The sequence below is a fragment of the Dipodomys merriami genome, unplaced genomic scaffold (genome assembly GCF_024711535.1).
Source record: "Dipodomys merriami isolate MVZ:Mamm:240054 unplaced genomic scaffold, mDipMer1.0.p SCAF_383, whole genome shotgun sequence".
Lineage (NCBI taxonomy): Eukaryota > Metazoa > Chordata > Mammalia > Rodentia > Heteromyidae > Dipodomys > Dipodomys merriami.
Genome location: NW_027205415.1, coordinates 342,353 through 350,473, shown reverse-complemented (window position 1 = coordinate 350,473; position 8,121 = coordinate 342,353). Strand labels below are relative to the sequence as shown.

Below are 8,121 nucleotides of genomic sequence, written 5' to 3'. Positions count from 1 at the left end.
AGGTGATTTATAACCTTAATCTATTTAATTCTGTTGAAAATTCTCCCCTATTCCAAACTTCCCTCTTTGAACAGCTTTGTTTGCTTTTCCCAAGACTGCCCTTCATTAACTGATTAAAATTTTGAGTGGTCATATTCATACTCTCTAGAGATTGCTGTTTGGTTGTGATTTTTGTGTGTTTTTGTTTCTAGATGTGTTTTTAACTGAATTTTAAAAGTTTGTGCAATTGTGTTACAATTAAATATATCCATCTAATTGTCCAATGCTCCTAGATCAGAGTCACTCCTTCTATCATTCTCAAACGACCCTTTCTCCAAGATTTATTTCCAATTTACCACTTCCTTCATCATATGTGTACATTCAGTATTCTAGCTGTATTTGCTCCTTGTTCTTTTTTCATTCATTCTATGTCTTTTTTTTTTTTTTTGCCAGTCATGGGGCCTGAACTCTGGGCCTGGGTGCTGTCCCTCAGCTCTTCAGCTCAAGGCTAGCACTCTACCACTTGAGCCACAGCACCACTTCCAGCTTTTTCTGCTTATGTGGTGCTGAGGAATCGAACCCAGGGCCTCATGCATGCAAGGCAAGCACTCTACCACTGAGCCACCTTCCCAGCCCCTCTATGTCTTTACTATAATTCCTCTTTGGTTTCAACTTCTGATAGTCATTCTGTTAAACTGTCTATTAATACTTTGAAAGGTTTATATACATTCCATGGAGTTTCAATCCTGCATATTCTTGAAATGATGTCAGCTTATATTTCCATAATTCATTCATCTGCAGCAACAATTTGCAAGACTGGAGACGGGAAGCACCTAAACATGATTTTTTCTCAACCGTTTGAAAGATTAATCTTTAGTCAAAAAGAAAGTTAAAAAATGGCTTAGAATGTATTCCTAACTATGCATTTTTATAAATGGCTTTGTACAATCGTGTGATTCTTTTATTTTACATGGAATAATATTTTCTACTACCTATAAGTTTTGGAAAAAGAAGAACATTATAATTTATTCCTAGATAGGAATATGATAGAAATAGAAGACAGATATTATGTTTGTCATATCTCTGATTAGTACCCATATTCAAGACATAAAGTCATATTTCTTACTATGTTAGACAGAGGGAAAACATAAAATAACATATGATGAGGCAACTATTTGTGATTGTTTAAAATGTACCTTATTAAATGATGAAATTTATTAGCTAAGGTTTAGGTTTGAAATTTAGGAGGCTGACATATTAAACACATTTCTGAAAGGCCCATACTGAAAAACACAAATTGTGGGTGGTACTATTTCTACACTTTAATGAATGGTTGAACATGTTTGGCATTAGTGCTGTGTAAATAATTCAACTCTATTGTACTTGCTCCCTACACTTGAAAAACTTGTAATGTCACTAAGTATCATCAACTTGTCAAATGTTATTTTGGCGAAAGTGATTTTTTTTAATTTAATTTTATTTTATTTGTGAACATACTGTACAGAGGGGTTACAATTACATGGGCAGGATAATGCGTACATTTCTTACCAAGCATTTCAGCCTCCTCCTTTGGTTTACCCTTCACATCCCTTCCCAGCCTCCCCCCTCCCCCGCAATCCCAATCCTTCTCCTTCCCCCCACTCGCCCCCCCCCCGCACCGACGTTGTAAAGCTCGTTTTGGACATGACAACTTGTAATTCTCACTGTTGCAAGAGGTCCACCTGTATCCTTAAACACTGTTTTTTCCCCATCTCCTCCAAAAGTTATACTGACATCAAATATAGTGAAAGCAGAGGTTATACTGTGGGGGAGGGACATACAAAGCAACAAAGAGATAATCTTATAAATGCATTAGAAACACATGCATGAAAGAAAAAAACATTAAAATACATATTTAAGGGTTCATTTTCCTGACCTCACATTATCTGACCTTTTCCGCTTGACTCATACATATACTAGATATTGCAAATAAGGGAAACCATGAGACCTATGTTTCTTTGGGCCTGGCTTCCTTCACTTAATTTTTTCCAAGTTTTTCCATTTCCTAACAAATGGGGCAATGTCATTCTTTCTGATGGAGGCATAGAATTCCATTGTGTATATATACCACATTTTCTTGATCCATTCATCTACTGAGGGACATCTGGGTCGGTTCCATATCTTAGCTATGGTAAATAATGCTGCAATAAACATTGTTGTGCTGGTAGCTTTAGTGTGGTCTTGTTTGTAAACATTTGGGTAAATGCCCAAAAGTGGGATTGCTGGGTCATAGGGGAGATCTATGTGAAGTCTTTTGAGGAACCTCCATACTGCTTTCCAAAGTGGTTAAACAAGTTTACATTCCCACCAGCAATGAAGTAAGGGCGAAAGTGATTTTTAAAAGTTTATTTGAAAAGGAATATACTTTCAGGAGATTATATGTAGATTATCATTGGTTTGAGAGTGACATTTTTATACCACAGAACCATGTTGTACTGAAGTCCCAGTGTTTTGAAGCACTTCTTAGTGCTTCAAATGATTTTCTGAATTACATTTGACCTCTAAGTCAAGTTTTCGGGCTTTTGTAGACCAATTATAGATCTATCTTTCTAGGAACTATTTTTTGGCCCACTTATGTTGGAATAAAATCTTTCGTTAATCATAGGTGAGGGGTATTAAAAATAATCTTATGACAATTTGTGAACTTGTTCACTCATATGGGCTGGTCATCTGTAAGTTGAATGTTTGAATTACAGTACTTTCTCTCAAATTTTGTGATCTCATCCTTCATTTTAATTTGCCTTGCATTTCACAATTGCTTACTGCTAATTCCTGCATCTCAAGGAATTGGGGCCCTGAAATATAGGAAATGCATAATTGAGATGGGTCTTCAATTACTTTGCGTTGATATATTGCATGGGCCTTGGTGAAAAGTCTTGCCCCTGTTATCTGATGATGCAGGTAAAGGGGCGTTGGGATCCTAGGATCCATGGGTACTGCAGAAGAATAATATTTTTTAGACATCTTAGCAAAATTTGGGCATAATCAGTAAGAATGCTTCAGAAATATGGATAAAAACAGTTTGGGACAAGCGAGTTAAAACAATAAACAGAGCAGCAGAGTAATATCCATTACAGATTAGAGGAAAACATTGTTTTTTATCATGTGGATTCGGAAGACCAAGAAGAGTTATAATGTATCACAAGTTTATACTAAAAAGATTGCATTGATACGTTTTCTAGTCTAATACATATTTGAAACCTAAATATTTATATTCCAATTCTGTTTATTGGAGTAAATAAATATCAATTTATTTGTCAAATTATCAACTAATTCTAGTAAGTTTCATTGTGTGAAATATAAAATCAGCACATATAACTATATATAATATGATTAAAAGACACACGTTGTGTATTCTTCTGTTGTAGTTACTGTATCAAAGGCAACTCTGTTTTAAAGTATGATTCCATTATCTCTACTTCAGTGTTTGATAGAATTAGATCTAAAGCTTTATCATTTGTAGATTTACAGCATGGAGGCAAGAGGAAACACTGTGATTAAAACATTATCAATTTAATGCCTAATAACGAGGAGAAACATATGCACTTCTCCTGCAACTATGAAAATATTTGGTGATAAAAAGGTAGTAGTGTAAGTTCCTGCCAGGAACTTACAGACAGGCCAGGACATTAAGTAATCATGCATAAGAACAATTTTTTCACTTCTTGGCTTTAGCTACTTTTAAATGGAAGGTATAATAAACAATTATATTTTGATAAAATACCTTCTTGTCTGAACAGTTCTGTTTGAACTGTTCATCTCTCTATGATCCCTTGTAACCAAGATTAGTTTTGCTCTAGTAAGACAATCTATGCTGTCAGGGTAAGGTATTCTGGTTGGTCTGTTCCCACATGGAAGAAGGGTAAAGGCTCAGGTAGACATTTGTTCCAGTAACACCTCATTTGGGAAAATGTCAGCTGAAGAAGTTTAGAAGTAGCGCTTAAGCAACGCTTAGTTTGAATCCATTAGGTCCACAAAGCTGGACAAATAAGTACTTGAAAAAGCCATCACCTTTGGACCTAACTATAAATAATAGAGAGTATGATCAAATTCCAAATAAAAAGACTTAAGTATTCATTGGCAAAAATAGTTTGGAAATGTGAGCAATCGACTGATCAATATAATTTTTTCCAATATTCACAGAATTTTAGGGAAATAAGATCGATAGCATTGTTAGGAACAATAAGGTTTCCTTGTTACAAGTAGGCACCCATAGATATAAGCCTGTATAAAGATTGCAGCATTAACTATTAAATTTAGAGGATACTACATGCTTCAGCAGCACGTATACTCAAATTACAACACAGAGATTAACATGGCACTTGCACAAGGATAATATGAAAATTTGAGAAGTATTCCAAATTTTTCATTCTTCAGATGCAAGAAATGAAAAAAAGTGATTAAAAAGTTGATTACAAAATTACAAGTGTAACAATACACGTAATTCATATAATTAAATTTAGTTTGACATCAGTGTATTAAATCACCTCAGAAAGGCGTTTACATAGCATAAACTTTACAAAACTTTTCAAATTAGACAACATTGTCATTTTATCCCAAAGAAAAATAATATTAAGACCTAGAAAAAAAAGAATCAAACTGTTTCTATATGGAATACAATCGGAAAGGACACATTAATGAACGTATATATTATAAAATAATATAGAATTCAATGTATATCTAGGAGAAAATAAATTATGAACATTATGCAAACATAGAATATAGAATATTTTAAAATATACTTTTTCAGACAAGCACCAGAAATATTTTAGTTTCTGTACTACTCATTTCAACAGGTAAATTAAAATTATTTCTTATTAAAAAAATCACAAACTCTGAAGAAATTATTATACATGTTTACAAAATCTATTGAATACATTTTTCCATCCAAGGCAGGCAATTAACTTGGAAGAATTCCGCGGAATCCATGAATTTTTACAGTAAAATATTGGTGCTGCGGGGCACTGGTGGTTCATGCCTATCATCCTAGCTAAACAGGAGACTGAGATCTGAGGATCATGGTTCAAAGCCAGCCTGGGAAGGAAAGTCTGTGGTACACTTATCTCAAATAAACCACTAGAAAACTGGAAGTGGAGCTGTGTCTCAAGTGGTAGAGGGCTCACCTTGAGCTGAAGATCACAGGGATAGCTCCAGGCCCAGAGTTCAAGCCCCATGACCGACCAAAAAAAAAAAAAGATATTGCACTTATTTGGATTGTGAAAATATTTTGTAGGGACACAAAAGATGAACTTGCATTTTTGAAATTTAAGAAACTTAACCCGACCATTAGGACTTCGGTGAACAATTTGTACAGCCTTTTACAACTTCATAGAGGTAGTGATACATACTTATGCTTTTGGCAATGTCAAATAGAGTTTCTTCTATGTTGTTCTTGAGGCCTGGATTTATGTAATGGTTCAACAGAAGGCGATCCAGCGTATCTTTGCTATCTCAATTCTCAACAGCAAGATATAAGAGTGTCAAGAGTCCTTTAGTTTGGGGAAGTGTTACTGTGGCTCAAGCGGTAGAGCACTCCCCTTGAGCTGAAGAGCACAGGGACAGCACCCAAGCCCAGAGCTCAAGTTCCATGACCGACCAAAAAGAAAAAAACCACAACAACAACAAAAATCAAACAAACAAAAATATTTGGGCTGGGAAAGTGGCTCAGTGGTAGAGTGCTGGCCTTGCATACATGAGGCCCAAGGTTCGATTCTTCAGCACCACATAAGCAGAAAAAAAAGCGGGAAGTTGTGCTGTGGCTCAAGTGGTAGAGTGCTAGCCTTGAGCTGAAGAGATGAGGGACAGCGTCCAGGCCCAGAGTTCAGGCCCCACGAACAGACCAAAAAAAATTTTAAAAAAAAGTCCGTTAGTTTGGCCATTGGTATCTGTATCATGATGAAGTAAGAAAGAAGCGACTCTGGTATTATTCCACGTGTATGCACTGTTCAGGGGTGTCCAGTCATCTACAGTTATTGCATGTGCCGCTTGAGACACCAACTCACTGACAATGTCTAAGTGTCCACCGTAGGCTTCTTGAAGAGGGATATACTGATCATCATCCCTACTATTCACATAAGTGGCCTTTTGAGAAAGAAGTCTCCGCACTGTAGTAAGCTGAATATTTTCGACAGCCCATTGAAGAAATATGGTTGGATCCTTCTCCAATTTTTTTCTTGCAATTGATACCATTCCTTACTTTTTCATCTTGTTCCCCATATTCCTAAGAATTGCCTAACCAGAGACTTTGAGTGCCAGTGGGAATGAGGTGTCCATGTATTTCCCTCATAGTTCACATTGGTTGAACTGGTCAGAAATATCTGGTGAATTTTCTGCAACTGTTTATTCACCATGATTTATTTTCTCTTTTTCCAATTTTACTATTCGAAATTATTCTAACTGGAGAGTAGGGAATTGATGGAGAGCAGAGGAAAGATATTCCTCCATATTCAAATGTACACACTGAAAATGAGGACCAGTGATGTCTTCATGTGCAGCTTATTCTAGGCATGAGAAAATAGGAAATAATGCCTTCCATATAAATGATTTGGGAAATGGCAGAGCAAAAAGTGAAATGATACAACCAAAAATATAAAAGCAAAATAAATTAGGATAATTATGGAGCAATCGTGTTATATATGAGAACCATGAAAGGGAGAGAGAAAGAAAGAGAAAGATGTGTAATGACGTAGCTAGCCACATAATCCATGCCTCTGATCAATTTGTAGAGCAAACAAAATTTTATTTTTTAAAAGAGATGGAAATCGAATTTATGTATTTACTTGAAGTTAGTAAATACATTTTTAGTAGCCTACGTAAAGAGACATAACTTTCCCAAACTACAGACAGTAAAATAAATCCTTGATAGTTCTAGTAACAGATCTGACTGAAATCAGTTGAATCATACTTTTCTTGTACAATGAAGGAATAAGAGGATAGTAAAGCAGCTAGAGAAGGCAGGGAGATTGTATCTGTGACAAAACTTTGTGGAAATTGGTATTGAGGATTTCTTACTGGTGATCCACTTGCACTGGAAGCATGATTCTGAAGTATTGCTTGCCGATTCTGAACTATTGATTTGATTATTATATTCTCCAAGAAGAAAATGAGAATTGATAGTGAAGGACTACTAATACATTTTGACCTTCTCACTAAGCACTTTCAATCATCAAAATCACATGAAGACAATAGACAGGCCTACTTTTTAGATGAAAGCAAGTGTCTTATAAAAACAAGGAATGTATGTAGTCATGCAAAGGACTTCTATTTTACCAATGCCGCATACATTTTTCTAATGTTGGGTACCAATAAATAATGGATCTATTAGAAAGCTCTTAAGGCTCCTATGTTCAATAGTGAGTTCTCTTACACAATATCATGGTATTTTTTGTGTATGGTTTTAAGAATAAATTTACATTACTAACTTGAATTTCTGACAGGACAGTATCATCACTGTACATCTTGCTTCGATACTCTCATTTTAAAATTACCATCTAAGTATGTGCATTAGATAACTATATAGGAAAAAGTAGCAGCCACACTGATGGCTTATGTCTTTAGTAGTAGTTAATCAGAAAGATGAAATCTGAGCATTGTGGTTTGAAAACAGACCAAGAAAAAACAGTGCATTAGATTCTGATTTGAATGTAACCAGCAAAATCTAGAAATGGAGCTCTGGTACAAGCAGTAAAATGCTAGCCTTGAGAAAACTGAAACAAAAAATAAATTCTGGGACAAAGCCAGGCCCTGAGTTCAAGCCCTAGTAGTAGCACCAAACAAATAAATTAATTAATAAGGTAATTAATTAGTTAAAACTAAATTAAGTGGTCACATATGGAGAGGCAGGTAAAATGTAACATGCGTGGTAATGGTTTATGTATTATTTTGTAATAAGGCATATTATCATTTGTCCTAATCACTAATATTTTATGTGGACTTTTTGTACAATAAACCCTGAATTTAGCATGCGTGTATATGTGTGTGTATATGTGCAAACATGTGTGTATGTGTATATGTGTGCGTGTGCTGTTGCAATGTTGCTTGCCAATGTGGACAGGGTGAGGCTGAAAAAAGCTAACCGTGTTGCAATGTTTTTATTTATCAGTG

General features: G+C 35.3%; 1 pseudogene; it reads left to right on the top strand.

Moving 5' to 3' along the window:
- The first annotated feature begins 4,288 nt into the window (after positions 1-4,288).
- On the top strand, positions 4,289-4,385 carry LOC138805055 (U6 spliceosomal RNA; annotated as a pseudogene).
- Positions 4,386-8,121: the final 3,736 nt, after the last annotated feature.